Source organism: Eriocheir sinensis, unplaced genomic scaffold (genome assembly GCF_024679095.1).
Source record: "Eriocheir sinensis breed Jianghai 21 unplaced genomic scaffold, ASM2467909v1 Scaffold45, whole genome shotgun sequence".
Classification (NCBI taxonomy): Eukaryota; Metazoa; Arthropoda; class Malacostraca; order Decapoda; family Varunidae; genus Eriocheir; species Eriocheir sinensis.
Window position 1 is genome coordinate 21,249 of NW_026111776.1, and position 16,429 is coordinate 37,677.

General features: G+C 42.3%; 1 long non-coding RNA gene across 2 annotated transcripts; it reads right to left on the reverse strand.

Annotated features, from left to right (window-relative positions):
• Positions 1 to 155: 155 nt before the first annotated feature.
• On the reverse strand, positions 156 to 4,912 carry LOC126992353 (uncharacterized). 2 transcript variants are annotated; one of them, XR_007746496.1, is made up of 4 exons: positions 3,068 to 4,912; positions 2,543 to 2,630; positions 2,324 to 2,455; positions 156 to 2,279 (listed from the first exon to the last, which is right to left on the reverse strand). It is a non-coding gene; the product is annotated as an uncharacterized LOC126992353 (long non-coding RNA). The 2 variants fall into 2 exon arrangements; XR_007746495.1 differs by lacking the exon at positions 2,543 to 2,630.
• Positions 4,913 to 16,429: the final 11,517 nt, after the last annotated feature.

A 16,429-nucleotide genomic window follows, 5' to 3' on the forward strand; every position in this document is an offset into this window, starting at 1 on the left:
CGATTGGGGCAAGAAGAACCTGGTGTCCTTCAACGCCTCAAAAACACAGTTTCTCCACCTATCCACTCGACACAATCTTCCAAACAACTATCCCCTATTCTTTGACAACACCCAGCTATCACCTTCCTCAACACTAAACATCCTCGGTCTGTCAGGACCCAGAAAACGAGGAAACAGAGGAGTGAGATATACAACTGTGTAAACACCTGACAGGACAAACACTAACAAAAAGGGTGACATATATATAAGCGTAAACATCTCAAGTACAAAAGAGGGGAAACAACGAGGGTAAAGGAAAACAGATACCCAGAGAGGAAAGGCAGGTATACAACTGTGTAGACATCTGACAGGACAAACACTAACAAAAAAAGTGACATATATAACAGTGTAAGCATCTCAAGGACCAAAGAGGGGAAACAACGAGGGTAAAGGAAAACAGATACCCAGACTCAGATACATAAAACAGATACCCAGTGGGCGTGGTCAGAAAGTGTGAACAACCATTGAAAAAGACTCTGACCCGTGACGTCAGTTGTGGCGACATGTTATGAGCCAATAATTTAACAGAAAAATCACTGTGGGAGTGTCTTAAGACTGACTCACGAATAGCAGGAGAAGTAAAACAATACAACATAATGAGCGACCAGATGGGTGTGACAGGAAGTATTGGCCATTGGTTATGTAGAAAATTAAGGGCGTGTCAAGGATGTAAGTCCGCCTAAAGCAAAGAAAAATGTGGCCTAGAAATCAGTGATATAGGTAGACCGAGCTTGGTTCTCGCCTCAAGCAGACCTGCTACTCACTCAGCCGAGGATGGCTGTTGTGATCTTAATCGTGAGTAGAAATTCGAGAATCTAAGGGAAACCGACTGTATTGTCCTGGAGATTATAATGTAGGAGATGTGAAGTAGGATTGTGAGTGGGACAGGATTGTGATTATTTGTTTGCGATGTAAAGCAAAGGTAAAACCACTGGGTGTGGTAAAATTGGGTGTTTCCATGACTTGTAGTAGATTATACTATAGGAATGTGTTATTAGGATTTTGTGAAGAGAGTACATAATGATTGTGATGTAAGCAGAGAGATACAAACCACTGCTTGTGGAACGACGAGTGTTATTATTATTGGCAACAACTGAGCACATATTGTAGTATTATGTTTAAGACATGTCGTTTGTCATATGTTGCATCCATTGCTGAATATGCCAGTGTTATGATCGTCTGAGCATAGAATATTGCGTAAGGCAATTACTTTCATTTAATTTTAAATAAATGTATAGTATTATCTTTTTCCCTTGTTTATCCCCGAACACCAGTCTCCAATAACAACTTAAGCCGGATCACGCTACCAGGGATACGAGACGGTGAGATCATTTATGGAGTAATTAATGAGTGATAAAAGAGTTGATTTAATACAAGAAAAGAAGGGTCTAAAACTGGCGGCAGCGGTATAGGGATAAATAGGGACATGTGCTTACAGTGCTTTTGTTTAATTTACTCTGACGAGAAAACGCCTCTTATTTTCATTAAGCTTTGCTCGTTTTAAGTGGCGGAAATAATAGTGACGATTTAATTATATAATTAATGGTTCTTCCGGAGGACATGGACTTTGACGATATGGTAATGGAAACTCTGGCCAACCACTGTTGTTCTGTAGTGCAATGGGTAGCACACGCGACTCAACCGAGAATTCATGAGTTCCTTCCCGGGCGGAGTGGAAAGGGATGGGCAGTCTCTCTCCACCCGCGCCGCGATCCATTCATCAGTGAGAGGGTGTCAGGTGACAGGCAGCGGCAGCGTCCTGCCTCTCAGGTTTGTTTGTTTTAGGATTGTTACCCCAGGATGGAGGGGAGCACGGGGCTCTACGCCTCACAGGGTGGTGGTGTGCCGCGGCGGGCATGCAGCCATAGAGTGACTTTATAAAGGCCTAACCCGCGTCCCCCAGGTAGGAAGTGTAGAGTATGATCTAGAAAAAATGTGAAATACTAAGAAAAGTGTGAGCTATGGATAAAAAGTCATGAATAAAAAAATAAAAAAATGAAGCATATGGACAATAGTGTGAAGTATTAAGATAAATGTGTGAAGTAAGAGAATCAGAGGAAGAGGAGGCCAGGGTAGTGCCCCCCTCAGTTATCTACTACAAATAACATTAAATAAACAAATGAAAATAAATAAATAAATATGCACACTTGCAGTGGAAAAAACGGAAAATGAGCGAAGAACAAAACAGGGAGTAACCTTTAATATAATAAGATGAAGGCTATAACGAACAAGGGAGTAACCTTTAATATAATAAGATGAAGGCTATAACGAACAAGGGAATAACCTTTAATATAATAAGATGAAGGCTATAACGAACAAGGGAGTAACCTTTAATATAATAAGATGAAGGCTATAACGAACAAGGGAGTAACCTTTAATATAATAAGATGAAGGCTATAACGAACAAGGGAGTAACCTTTAATATAATAAGATGAAGGCTATAACGAACAGGGAGTAACCTTTAATATAATAAGATGAAGGCTATAACGAAGAAGTGAGTAACCTTTAATATAATAAGATGAAGGCTATAACGAACAAGGGAGTAACCTTTAATATAATAAGATGAAGGCTATAACGAACAAGGGAGTAACCTTTAATATAATAAGATGAAGGCTATAACGAAGAAAGGAGTAACCTTTAATATAATAAAATGAAGGCTATAACGAAGAAAGGAGTAACCTTTAATATAATAAAATGAAGGCTATAACGAAGAAAGGAGTAACCTTTAATATAATAAGATGAAGGCTATATACGAACAAGGGAGTAACCTTTAATATAATAAGATGAAGGCTATAACGAACAAGGGAGTAACCTTTAATATAATAAGATGAAGGCTATAACGAACAGGGAGTAACCTTTAATATAATAAGATGAAGGCTATAACGAACATGGAGTAACCTTTAATATAATAATATGAAGGCAATAACGAACAACGGAGTAACCTTTAATATAATAAGATGAAGGCTATAACGAACAGGGAGTAACCTTTAATATAATAAGATGAAGGCTATAACGAACAGGGAGTAACCTTTAATATAATAAGATGAAGGCTATAACGAACAAGGGAGTAACCTTTAATATAATAAGATGAAGGCTATAACGAACAAGGGAGTAACCGCCTCACATAAATATAAGGAAAAGAAGGCTATAACGAACAAGGGAGTGACCTTAAAAATAATGAAAAGAAGGCTATAATTAACATAACTCAAGAGTAACTTTGTTAGGCAGATCGCACTACTCATGATAATACATATGCAAAAGTGGCAGCGCTCCTAGAAACAGGAGCGTGTGTGAGTTTTTAACGGATGAATTTATTAAAGAATTAGGGCTCGCAGTAAATAACTGTGAAGCGAAACCCGTGAATATTGTCTCTGTGCAAAGATACCATATTGAAAATGACGGTAAAAGACAAGTTAATATGGAAGGAAAAAGTAGTTTCCAAGACTTATTGATAACACGCGATGTAGATTTGCCGACTCATATTATGTTGAGTACTGATTTGTCGTGTAGCACGAGATTATTTTGAAAACATTGCAACTAAATGAGGAACAAAAGAACGAAGCTTAAAACTGATAATAGAAGGGGAAACCATACAATTATGCCAGGAAAAATATGTCTTATATCTAGAGGTGAAGGATCTTAGCTAAATGTAGATGGAAATGAAGAAGGTCTCACTGAAAATAAGGCCGTACGTTGCCAAGCAGCGGAACCTTTGCAACTGCATGCATCTGTTGCAGGTTACATAACGCTAGTGACGCAACTACAGGCAAGTGAAGCTTTATTTGAGCCTTGTGTTAGTACTCCTCAGGCTAGAGTCTTGTGCTCAGGGATAGTTAAGTTAACCCCTTCATCTGACAATCAAAGATCTTATGTCACTGTGCCGTATTTGAATATTGAAAGTGAGTGTAAGGATAGATGATAATACAACGTTAGGATTTGTGAAGCCTGTCACTCATGAGCTATACGCTGATCTGCCACAAGTATCTAGTGTACAGACCGCTGACACAGCTAAAACAGACTTGAAGCCCGCAGAGCTTGAAGTAAGGAAGAAAAGCCTCTATCAAATTGTTGACGCTAAATTCCCAAGTGAAGAGAGAGAATTAGGTTTTAAAGTCCTTAATAGATAAATATATAACAGTGTTTTCCACAAAACAAGAACCATTAACAGTAACGCCCTATTTTTTTTTAAGCACCATCAAGCAAAACACTGATGAAGTAGTGTACAGGGGTTCATATAACATTCCTATCAGTTATCATGACAGAGTAAATGAACAACTTATATCGCTCTAGCTACAGGGTGTGATTCGCCCTTCGCGATCACCCTATAATGCCCCACTTATCACAGTGCCCCAAAAAGATGGAGTACTACGACTTTGTCTGGACTTCCGGGCACTTAATAAAACACTACGGGACGACCGGTACCCACTCCCTAATATAACTACCATACTCAATCAATTGGGAGATAGTAATTTTTTTTTCATGCCTAGACTTGAAACAGGGTTACCATCAAATCCCCCAAGATGAAATCAGCAGAGAGAAGACGGCATTTTCTTCTCCAGCAGGACATTGGGAATTTACTTCCCTCCCCTTTGGCCTTAAAACAGCCCCGTCCTGCTTCAAGAAAATAATAAGCACTGTCCTTACAGGACTATTAAGCAACAAGGTTCAGGTGTACCTTGATGACATAATTATCCTGGGCGATATATTTTCTAATCACGCAGATAACTTAGAACAAATTCTGGATCGCTTAAAGGAAGCCAAACTGACTCTTAAGATGGAGAAGTGTAACTTTTTTAAGAACAAAGTAGATTACCTGGGCCATGCCATCCGCTCAGAGGGAATAAGACCTCAATCTAGCAAGCTGGAGGCCATACAAAACGTCCCGGCCCCCCAAACTGTTCATGGTTTACAGTCATTTCTTGGACTGACTAATTATTATCGCAAATTTATTGCAAATTATTCACAAATTGTTGCTCCTTTTCTAAAGATTTACAAAGGGAGGAAAGGTACACTAAAAAAAAAAAAAAAAAAAAATAATAATAATAATAAATAAAAAAATAAATAAATAAAATAAAATAAATAAATAAATAAATAAATAAAACTCCACTCATATGGACGGATGAAACAAAAATTGCGTTCTCAACCCTTAAGGATAGAATGCTTGGTACAGTCACTCTACGCATCCTACTACAATACTGGTGGAGTATTGCAATAACAGGATAATGATGATAAACTAAGACCTGTATCTTTTTTTGTGAGAAATTGAATACGGCAGAACAGTGGTACAGTATAGTTGAACGAGAGGCTTTAACTGTAATTTATGGGTTACACGTAAACCGCCCATTAATACTGGGTTACCCTGTTGAGATCCACACGGGTCACAGACCTTTAGTCTGGTTGTTACAGGTAGCTAGTCCCAACGGCAGGGTAGCTAGATGGCAGACTCTCATGAGTGAGTATGGTTTCACAATCAATCATTTGCCTGGCAAGGAAAATATAGTAGCAGATTTTTTTCAAGGATGAAGGCTCACAGGACACTGAGATTGAATTAGAAGGACACGCGCGATAATGTTTGTGGATGGGGAACAACAAAAACCGTGGAACACGTGAATAATGAGGGGCAAGATATTGCACTAGTGCAGAAAAAGAAACAGGCGCCGAAAAATGAGAAAATAAAATATATGATATGTATGGACCTGAATAGTGAGTGTATTGGCCACACACTTGACTGGAGTATTCAGGAGATTAGTGAGCTGCATGATGAGCAGCCAGCATATAAGTTTGCTAAAAGAAGGAAGCCCCATGAATGAAAATTGAGCAAAGACTCAGAGAAAAAAGGCATAATGTGAGATGCCGCCCCTGTTAGAGGTACAGGTGGAAAATGTGTTATATTGTGTTGAAGATGGGCATAATGTGAGATGCCGCCCCTGTTAGAGGTACAGGTGGAAATTATGTTATATTGTGTTGAAGATGGGCATAATGTGAGATGCCGCCCCTGTCAGAGTTACAGTGGAAATAAATGATGTGTTTTAGTGAGTCCGTACGGAGAAGCCACTAAGGTGGTGATTCTACCCCCCAAGTATTTCCAAGGCGATAACTCTGGCTCATTCGTCGCCACTGCAGGGCACGGAGGAACCAAAGTTACGTTATGTCGGTGTAGAAAGTTCGCTTTCTGGCCTGGAATGAAACGGGATGTAGAAAATTATGTAAGGAAGTGCGTCATGGTAGTCGTTTTAAAAGTGAGTTGGGAACTTGCACCCTGCTCCTTGGCGGCAATATCCAGACGTCACCGCTCCTTTTGGAAGAATACACATGGACCTTGTGGGTCCCATGGGTGTATCGGACAATGGGGTTCGATACGTAATGCCCATAGTTGATGTTTTTAAAAGGTATTTGATTATAGTACCCTTACGGAGTAAGGAAGCCCGCGAAATGGCAAGGGCGTTGTACGTGGATGTTGTTTGTGTACACGGTGTTCCTCAGACAGTTGTTACAGATCAAGGTTCAGAGTTCGTTAATTCCGTGATGCAGGAGATAAATTAGAAGCTACCTGTGCGACACGCGAATAACGGCTTACCATACAAATGGGAATAGAATAATAAAGCGCGCAAATTATACTGTTGTTAACATTTTGAGGAGAATGTTCTAGGAAATGTGTCCGTTTGGGATATAATGCTACTTATAGACATCTTGGCCTATAATCCTGCGTATTATCGCACCATAAAGGAGTCCCCATTTTATCGAGAGAGACAGAGAGAGGATTTTTAGAGATCCTCCTGTACCCTACACTATGTTAGAAAAAAATTCAGCAGCCCTGGTATGATATTTACTCCTATAAAGAGGAAATGGCTCTATTTGCAAGGAAAGTTTATGATATTTACTCCTATAAAGAGGAAATGGTTGTAATTGCAAGGAAAGTTTATGATATTGACTCCTATAAAGAGGAAATGGTTGTAATTGCAAGGAAAGTTTATGATATTTACTCCTATAAAGAGGAAATGGTTGTAATTGCAAGGAAAGTTTATGATATTTACTCCTATAAAGAGGAAATGGTTGTAATTGCAAGGAAAGTTTATGATATTTACTCCTATAAAGAGGAAATGGTTGTAATTGCAAGGAAAGTTTATGATATTGACTCCTATAAAGAGGAAATGGTTGTAATTGCAAGGAAAGTTTATGATATTGACTCCTATGAAAAGGAAATGGCTGCAATTGCAAGGAAAGTTTATGATAGATGCCAGGTTTACAATAAAGAAAGTAGAGAAGAAATGGAAAAGTATTACCAAGTTACAAAAATCAAAACTATCAACGTTGGCAACAGAGTGTTCCTCAAACATACACCAAAAAGAAAAGAAAAGAAAAAGTTGCAACCTATTTTTGATGGACCCTACAGGGTAATAGAGAAGATCAGTGATATAATGGTAAAAATTATAAACCTCAGGACTAGTAAGGTTTCAACGGCCCCCACAGATATAGTAAAAGTTCTTCATGAAGATTGCATTGATGTGCAGAAATGTCCAACGATTAGGCGAGCATAACCTTTAAATCCAGAGACAGACACTGATCTATTCTTTGCATTGCTCAACCCTGAAATCGCTGAGAAAAATTCTACCGAAAATAATAACTCGTAGCGGAGATGTGACTGCTACTCATGACACATTAAATAATGTTCGTTCTACACCAGCAATAAACAGCTGATGCACAGGCCCTACCTTCTCAGGTTACTCCCAAACTTTCAGAGCCACCTCGGCATAGATAAAGCCTTCGCTCTTCCACGGTACAAGAGTTGCCTAAAATAATGTCAAAACTAATACGATATAGAACAGGAATAATGCATAAGGATGAAAATGCAATAATTGAGCGGAAATATGACGAAATAAACCACAGATTGATTTGACTCTTTCGGTGTACGACTCAATGACACAACAGGAGTCCCCAACACGTGCTGGCCCAAGTTTCACACCAACATACTCTCTATATTATAGTCCTCACAGACAGAGACTATAGTACCGTTTAGCCTCACAGAAGATATTTTAGCTGCATTATATAAAGCACGGATTTTAACTGCTTCGTTACTTGAAATGTTATTCAAATGTCACCTGAGTATCCAGCTGTAAAAGCAATAAAATACACACTCTTTAATTTTGAAAACGAATTCAGTTTATTGTTGCATCATCTAAAAAAAGTTTTAGGCTATGTGATGACTACTATTCAAAACAAGCTGCATGCTTCTATGAATTATAGAGAAAAGAAAAAAACGGGAAATAATTTTTTTGAGGATCCTTGTCTAATAACCTATTTGGTACCGCGACCCAGGCTCAAGTTGATGCTATTCATGAAAAAATAGAGGACTAGAGTCATTAACTGAGAAGGATTTTATATAGTTAAATGTTTATTATGGAAAACTCAACATCATTAAGTAATATGCATGCCATCCAATCTGCCTTTAACAGGCTATATTCAGCTGTAGATGTATTGAACCAAGTTGTGCGCCATTTTAGTATAGACTATGGCATTAGGAAGAGAAAAAAGCTCCTACAAAAATTGTTATATTTTGACTTAGCATTGAGACATATAAGACCAGGTATACAAGATTTATATTTGAGTCTGCAGGCTCCCCTGCAAACATACATAATTCCAACCATTATGTGAAACAAACAGTTGTTCAGTACATTAAAGGAAGCCTAGGCTCGGCCTCCAGGTCTTTTGTGCCTTGCAGTTCTTGATTTTTTAGCTCTATATAGGGATGTAATAACTGTCCTCCAGGACAACGGCTTTGCACGATTCTCGTAATTTCTATTTCACCAAACCTTTGCGAGGAGATCCGCCTGACACCTTTGATGTCTTTCGAATCGACTCCCTTCCATGTTCTGTGCAGAATAGCACTTACTTTCTTATGTATAGTGTTGATTCAAGATGTATTGCCTTCAGTGAGAATAGGAAAATATATTTTCTGCTTTCAAGTATAAAACACAGTAACAAGAATAACCATATGTTAGTTTGTCCTCCCACAGGCCCCTTCCATGAGGCTAGTAACGCAGCCTCTTGTAAATCGGCTGCTTTCTTGAAACATGAGTCAGTGATCAACCTCAGCCACACAATAGTCTTGAAAACATTTCCCCCTATGCTATTCAAAGGTCCTGGCTACTGGACCTGTTCACTTGCCTCCCCCATCACTCTGACACTCACATGCCCTACCCATCCTGTAAACAGACATACTGTCAGCCTGACGGATAATGGGATATTGATGCTTCGGCAAGGTTCTCTTCGCAGTGCTGAGTCCATCCCCCTACAGGAGCTAACAGCTGGCTTGCAGCCCCTAAATTATGTGGTCGAGCCGGATCAGCCCTTTCAACCCGCAATCCATTGGTGGATTGTCTTCGCCATTGTCGTGATCCTGGTTCTTCTACTGGTGACGTCTGCCGTGGGGTATTCCTATGTCCTACGCTACGCACGACGACGCCTGCTTCCAGACTCGAACCAACTGCAGACATTGCAAGGCGTATCTTCTCCACCAACACCTGTGAGATCTCAGGGGCGAGATCTTCCGGAAGGGGAAGTATGTCAGGACCCAGAAAACGAGGAAACAGAGGAGTGAGATATACAACTGTGTAAACATCTGACAGGACAAACACTAACAAAAAGGGTGACATATATATAAGCGTAAACATCTCAAGTACAAAAGAGGGGAAACAACGAGGGTAAAGGAAAACAGATACCCAGAGAGGAAAGGCAGGTATACAACTGTGTAGACATCTGACAGGACAAACACTAACAAAAAAAGTGACATATATAACAGTGTAAGCATCTCAAGGACCAAAGAGGGGAAACAACGAGGGTAAAGGAAAACAGATACCCAGACTCAGATACATAAAACAGATACCCAGTGGGCGTGGTCAGAAAGTGTGAACAACCATTGAAAAAGACTCTGACCCGTGACGTCAGTTGTGGCGACATGTTATGAGCCAATAATTTAACAGAAAAATCACTGAGGGAGTGTCTTAAGACTGACTCACGAATAGCAGGAGAAGTAAAACAATACAACATAATGAGCGAGCAGATGGGTGTGACAGGAAGTATTGGCCATTGGTTATGTAGAAAATTAAGGGCGTGTCAAGGATGTAAGTCCGCCTAAAGCAAAGAAAAATGTGGCCTAGAAATCAGTGATATAGGTAGACCGAGCTTGGTTCTCGCCTCAAGCAGACCTGCTACTCACTCAGCCGAGGATGGCTGTTGTGATCTTAATCGTGAGTAGAAATTCGAGAATCTAAGGGAAACCGACTGTATTGTCCTGGAGATTATAATGTAGGAGATGTGAAGTAGGATTGTGAGTGGGACAGGATTGTGATTATTTGTTTGCGATGTAAAGCAAAGGTAAAACCACTGGGTGTGGTAAAATTGGGTGTTTCCATGACTTGTAGTAGATTATACTATAGGAATGTGTTATTAGGATTTTGTGAAGAGAGTACATAATGATTGTGATGTAAGCAGAGAGATACAAGCCACTGCTTGTGGAACGACGAGTGTTATTATTATTGGCAACAACTGAGCACATATTGTAGTATTATGTTTAAGACATGTCGTTTGTCATATGTTGCATCCATTGCTGAATATGCCAGTGTTATGATCGTCTGGGCATAGAATATTGCGTAAGGTAATTACTTTCATTTAATTTTAAATAAATGTATATTTACTTTTTCCCTTGTTTATCCCCGAACTCCAGTCTCCAATAACAACTTAAGCCGGATCACGCTACCAGGGATACGAGACAGTGAAATCATTTATGGAGTGATTAATGAGTGATAAAAGAGTTGATTTAATACAAGAAAAGAAGGGTCTAAAAGGTCTATCCTTAACTCAAAATCTCAACTGGAAACTTCATATCTCATCTCTTACTAAATCAGCTTCCTCGAGGCTGGGCGTTCTGTACCGTCTCCGCCAGTTCTTCTCCCCTGCACAGTTGCTGTCCATATACAGGGGCCTTGTCCGCCCTCGTATGGAGTATGCATCTCATGTGTGGGGGGGCTCCACTCACACAGCTCTTCTGGACAGAGTGGAGGCAAAGGCTCTTCGTCTCATCAGCTCTCCTCCTCATACTGATAGTCTTCTACCTCTTAAATTCCGCCGCAATGTTGCCTCTCTTTCTATCTTCTATCGATATTTCCACGCTGACTGCTCTTCTGAACTTGCTAACTGCATGCCTCCCCCCCTCCCGCGGCCCCGCTACACTCGACTTTCTACTCATGCTCATCCCTATACTGTCCAAACCCCTTATGCAAGAGTTAACCAGCATCTTCACTCTTTCATCCCTCACGCTGGTAAACTCTGGAACAATCTTCCTTCATCTGTATTTCCTCCTGCCTACGACTTGAACTCTTTCAAGAGGAGGGTATCAGGACACCTCTCCTCCCGAAACTGACTTATCTTTCGGCCACCTCTTTGGATTCTTTTTAGGAGCAGCGAGTAGCGGGCTTTTTTTTTTTATTAATGTCTACTTTTTTGTGCCCTTGAGCTGTCTCCTTTGCTGTAAAAAAAAAAACAAAAAAAAAAACAAAATTTTATCTCATTGACTGATTGTTTAATTTCGCTATTAAACCACGGTGGGTTTTTATTAATGGTAATTCGCTTCTCGCACAAGGGGACGAATGTGTTCTGCTGAGTGAGTAAGTGATTTTTAAGGCTTAGCCAGGCTTCCTCTACGTTGCCGTCATCTGATAGTTGTATTTCTGTTAGTTTTTGTCGGATTTCTACGAAGTTAGCTCTTTTGAAATTGGGCACCTTTACTTTATTTTCAGTCACTGATGATTGAGCTTTTATGTCGACGCGCACTAATTTATGATCGCAAGAACCGAGGTGTTCTCCTACCGTGACACTACTGACAAGGTTATCTTGGGTCGTTATAACAAGGTCGTGTATATTATTTTGTCGAGTTGGCTCAGAAACCATTTGGCTTAGATAATTTTCTTCTAGAAATTCGATCATTCTATGTGACTCGCCTTCTGTACCTGACAGTGTCGCCCAGTCGATATGGGGGAGGTTAAAGTCTCCTAATATCAGTGAGTCGCTGTTATTAAGTGACTGCCTTAAGACGCTGTACATTTCAAGGTCGTCATCGAGTGATTGCCCGGGAGGTCTGTAGGTGACAGATATATTATTTAAATTGACTTTTGCAATGTTTACTCGCACGCACAAATGTTCAACGTTACTGTTTCCCGGTGTTTTGTCAGTGGGTTGCAAAAAGCTGTTGACATAAAGAGAGAGAGAGAGAGAGAGAGAGAGAGAGAGAGAGAGAGAGAGAAAATGTGGATAAAGCGTGTCAGTGTGTGTGTGTGTGTGTGTGTGTGTGTGTGTGTGTGTGTGTGTGTGTGTGTGTGTGTGTGAATATTTGTAGTTCAATGCTAACAAGAGACAAATCCATCACCAAGGCTCCTGGAGGGCAAGGCGGGACGATCCAGTAGTTAACAAAGCCTCACGCCGCTGAACGCGTCATCTGTGAAAATTCAGAAGAAAAAAACTACCCGAGAAATCGTATTGTTGCAGCAGCTAAATATTTGTAACTGTAAATATTTTGTACGCCTCCCTTCATTGCCAATAATCAATATAAGGGAAATATATTTGTGTGACATGTTATTATTCTTGTAAGATTAATAATACGAAGTTCTTGCTGGGCTTGTGGCAAGAATTTTCGGCCGAGTGGTTCATTGGGTAAGGTGGGCACGATGCGGCCAGTCCCAGCTCACGGCGGCTTCTCGGTGTGACGAGATGTGTGTTGCGGCGCCGGCAGGTTTAGGTGAAGGTGAGGGGATGAATTATGAGGGTTGGTGTGAGTAGAAGGAGCTCGGAGCATGAGGGCGTGGGTGCAGGAGTGGCATGGGCGTAATACTTGTTGCAAACATTCGGCCAGGGATGAGGGAGTGGGTTGTGTGGGTTGGTGTTGGTGGCATGAGGGCGTGGGTGGTGGGTTGGAATGTGCGTAATACTGGTACCAATCATTCGGCCAGGGATGTGGGAGTGGGTTGGGTGGGTTGGTGTGGGTGGCAGGAGGAGCATGAGGGCGTGGGCGTGGGATGGGCGCACTACTTCCAGCAACATTTCGTCACCTGCATTACGTCCCATCGCCCCAGCGTTACACTCTCAGCCTTTTCTTTGAGCGTCCCCGCCAGTGGTCGGTGTAGCCAAGGCGGAACACGACGAGGAGAAGCCATCCCAGAAGAGGACAACGTTGATGACCTGCACGTTCCTGCTAAAGATTGTTCATTTACATTAAAATGACTCAGCAAAAACAAGTGAAGAAGTCTTGGTGCTGCGGGTGCTTCGGCTGGCTCTTCGCCAGGCGGAAGCGCCGCAGCCCCTCCGAGGAACCTGACGACATCGTCGAGGAAACCGAAAACGCGGGTGCCCAGGCCGATGCAGGGCAACAGGCCCTGGTCTCCCTGAAGAAGGCTGCTCAGCCTCTCTCAGTGGTGGAGGAGGAGATCCCCTCCGACACCCTGCTGGATGCTGATGGGGTGGTGGGGAAGGGCGAAAAGGAGGCCACTGGCAGGAGGCGTCAGACTCTCATCATCACAATCCACTTGGTGAAGAGAGAGAAGGTCCACAAGCCAGTGGATGATACAACAGTCGCACAAAAAGACTGCACGCAATTGGAGAGCCATGGCAAGAGGGTTCAAACTCTCGTAATTACTCTGCACATGGTCAAGAGAGAGAAAATAAAGGGGGTATACGATGAGCTCCCCTCCGGGCACCAAGGCACGGCTGGGGACGCTCCTTCCAGCAGGAGCAAGGCCGTTACCGGCCCACCGGAAAAGATGCCCCTTATCAGCAGCTTCAAACAGCGGGACGCATCTCAAACACCGGTCAAGAAAATGATCAGGTTCAACTTCCAAAACCTGAACACTTTCGTCAAAATTCGTGAGCTGTACTGTGCCTACGACTACTTCAAATATGGCTTCCCTCTCTCCAGCATTCGTCCTGAGCTGAAAAGCTTAAAGGAGAGAGCAGTGGAGCCACAGGAAGAGCCACCAAAGGAAGCAGTAAACAAACTGCCAGAGGCTAAGAAAACAGTAGCAGAGGAAGCAACAGATTCAGCCAACAAAATCAATGAGCCACAACATCTCACAGGGATCCTCAAGAAAGGAAAGACGGCCAGCACCGCTCATAAATGTGTGCGCTTTAACTTCCAGAACCTGAACACTTTCGTCAAGGATCGTGAGCTGTACTGTGGCTACGACTACTTCAGGTATGGCTTCCCTCTCTCCAGCATTCGTCCTGAGCTGGACAGGCGAAAGGAGAGAACAGTGAAGCCACAGAAAGGGTCAGCAAAGGACGCGGTAAAGAAACACAACACACGACACCAGCAAACAGTTGGAGCAGCTCGCTGTGCACAAATGAATACCACTACTGAAGGGAAGTCTCCTAAAGGTATCCTGAAGAAAGAAGAGATGCCACGGTCCACCTGTCCAAGACATGTGCCCTTCAACCTTGGTAACCTCCGCGCCCCCGTTAAGGAACATGAGGTGTACCGTGGCCACGACACCTTCAGATACGCCGCGCCGCTCCAAGTCACTCAGCCTCCCAACTTTACCTCGAGGCCTCACCAGCAGCCCGTTAGATCCGCCTCTAACTCGCTGCGTGGCGCACCTCGGCACCTCGCGAGGCCGGCACAGCGGAGCAACGACTCCTTCCAGCAAAACAGTGGCTGGTATGCTGCACACAACTACACCAACAGCCGCCACTCACAGCACCGCCAGCACAACGCCAGCAGCCACGTCCCAGATACGAAACAAGGCATTTCTACGAGGGACAGACACATCAGGCACCAACTCCCGCAGCAGAAGTCGTGCCAAGAGAGGCGCAAAGCCGAGTGGTGGCGAGTTTCTGTGAGCACCGGGCGAGTACACAGCGTCGTGATCAAACTCAAATGTTCAGCGACGTACAGGTGACGTACATTCCGGGTGCATTTCTCAACACCCGCTGAACAGTAACTGTCGCTGACTGGTGATAACAGAGACTGAGGAGTGCCAAGAAGCACCACAATCACACTGAGAGGAACGGCTCGCCAGCTGACTAAAATCACCATGCAGAGGAACGCATCCCATGGAACGGTGCCACTTCTACGGAACAAATTGTTCAAGAGTGTCGCATCTGTGGGGAGTGTTTGGACGCATGTGTGTGCTTACATTTCTTATCTTATATTTCAAATGAAAAAATATAAAATATTGTCTTACAAAAACATTAGGCAGGTATAGCGGGGTCGTGTTGCACCTCAGAACAAGAAACGTTATGTAAGGAGTTGTCTGAACGACCACCTGTTTTAAAACTATATTTAAATGAAAGGTATTAGAATGCTCTTGCCATTATGCTTCAGCTCAGTGTGATGACCTGAGTTTTATTTAGTCTCTCATTCTCTGCGGAATGATTATAGCTTCCAGGTCTGAGACGCGTGCCCAGAGCGTGACGGAGGTGAGATCGGGATGGAGCCACACATTCCGCGTTATTCATTTATCGTGGCAAAACTCCCTGGTTCAGTCACGCTTGTTCGCGTGCTATCAACGATTGAGGCAGCTCACAGAAGGTGCCGGAGCCTTAGAACTTTTGCTAAAAATGGTCTTCACATTTATGCCAAGAATCGTGCCAAATCTGTTCTCCGACTTGCCAATAACTCCTTCATCAATAGATCAAAATGTCAAAATTTTGCTAACAAAATTGTTTCCATCCACCTGAAAATCGCTCCCACAAAACTCTCTCTCTCTCTCTCTCTCTCTCTCTCTCTCTCTCTCTCTCTCTCTCTCTCTCTCTCTCTCTCTCTCTCTCTCTCTCTCTCTCTCTCTCTCTCTCTCTCTCTCTCTCATCAAGTGATGATGTCAACACACCAGTCTGGCCGTTCTATTTCTTCACTGACTGGATTTAATCAAAGTCGAACAAAATCAAATGAAAGAATAATAAAAAAAATACGTCCACATAGTACACACTTATGTATCTTCGACCTTTTTATGTTGAAAAGACAGATGAACTTGACGAATTTTACGGGAAATGGAACATAAGAACATAAGAACATAAGAACGTAAGGAGTCTACAAGAGGCCGGTTGGCCTATACAAGGCAGCTCCTGTACACTCAACCCCACCTTACCTCACCATCCATGAATTTATCCAACCTCTTCTTGAATGTATCTACGGTATTGGCACCCACAACATGGCTCCCAAGCCTGTTCCATTCGTCCACCACTCTATTGGTGAACCAATTCTTGCCTATGTCTTTGTTGAATCTGAATTTGTCTAACTTAAAACCATTGCTACGCGTCCTACCTGGCTCTTTTAATATCAAAATCTTATTGACATCCCCTCTATTAAAGCCCTTCATCCATTTGTAGACTTCGATCAAGTCTCCTA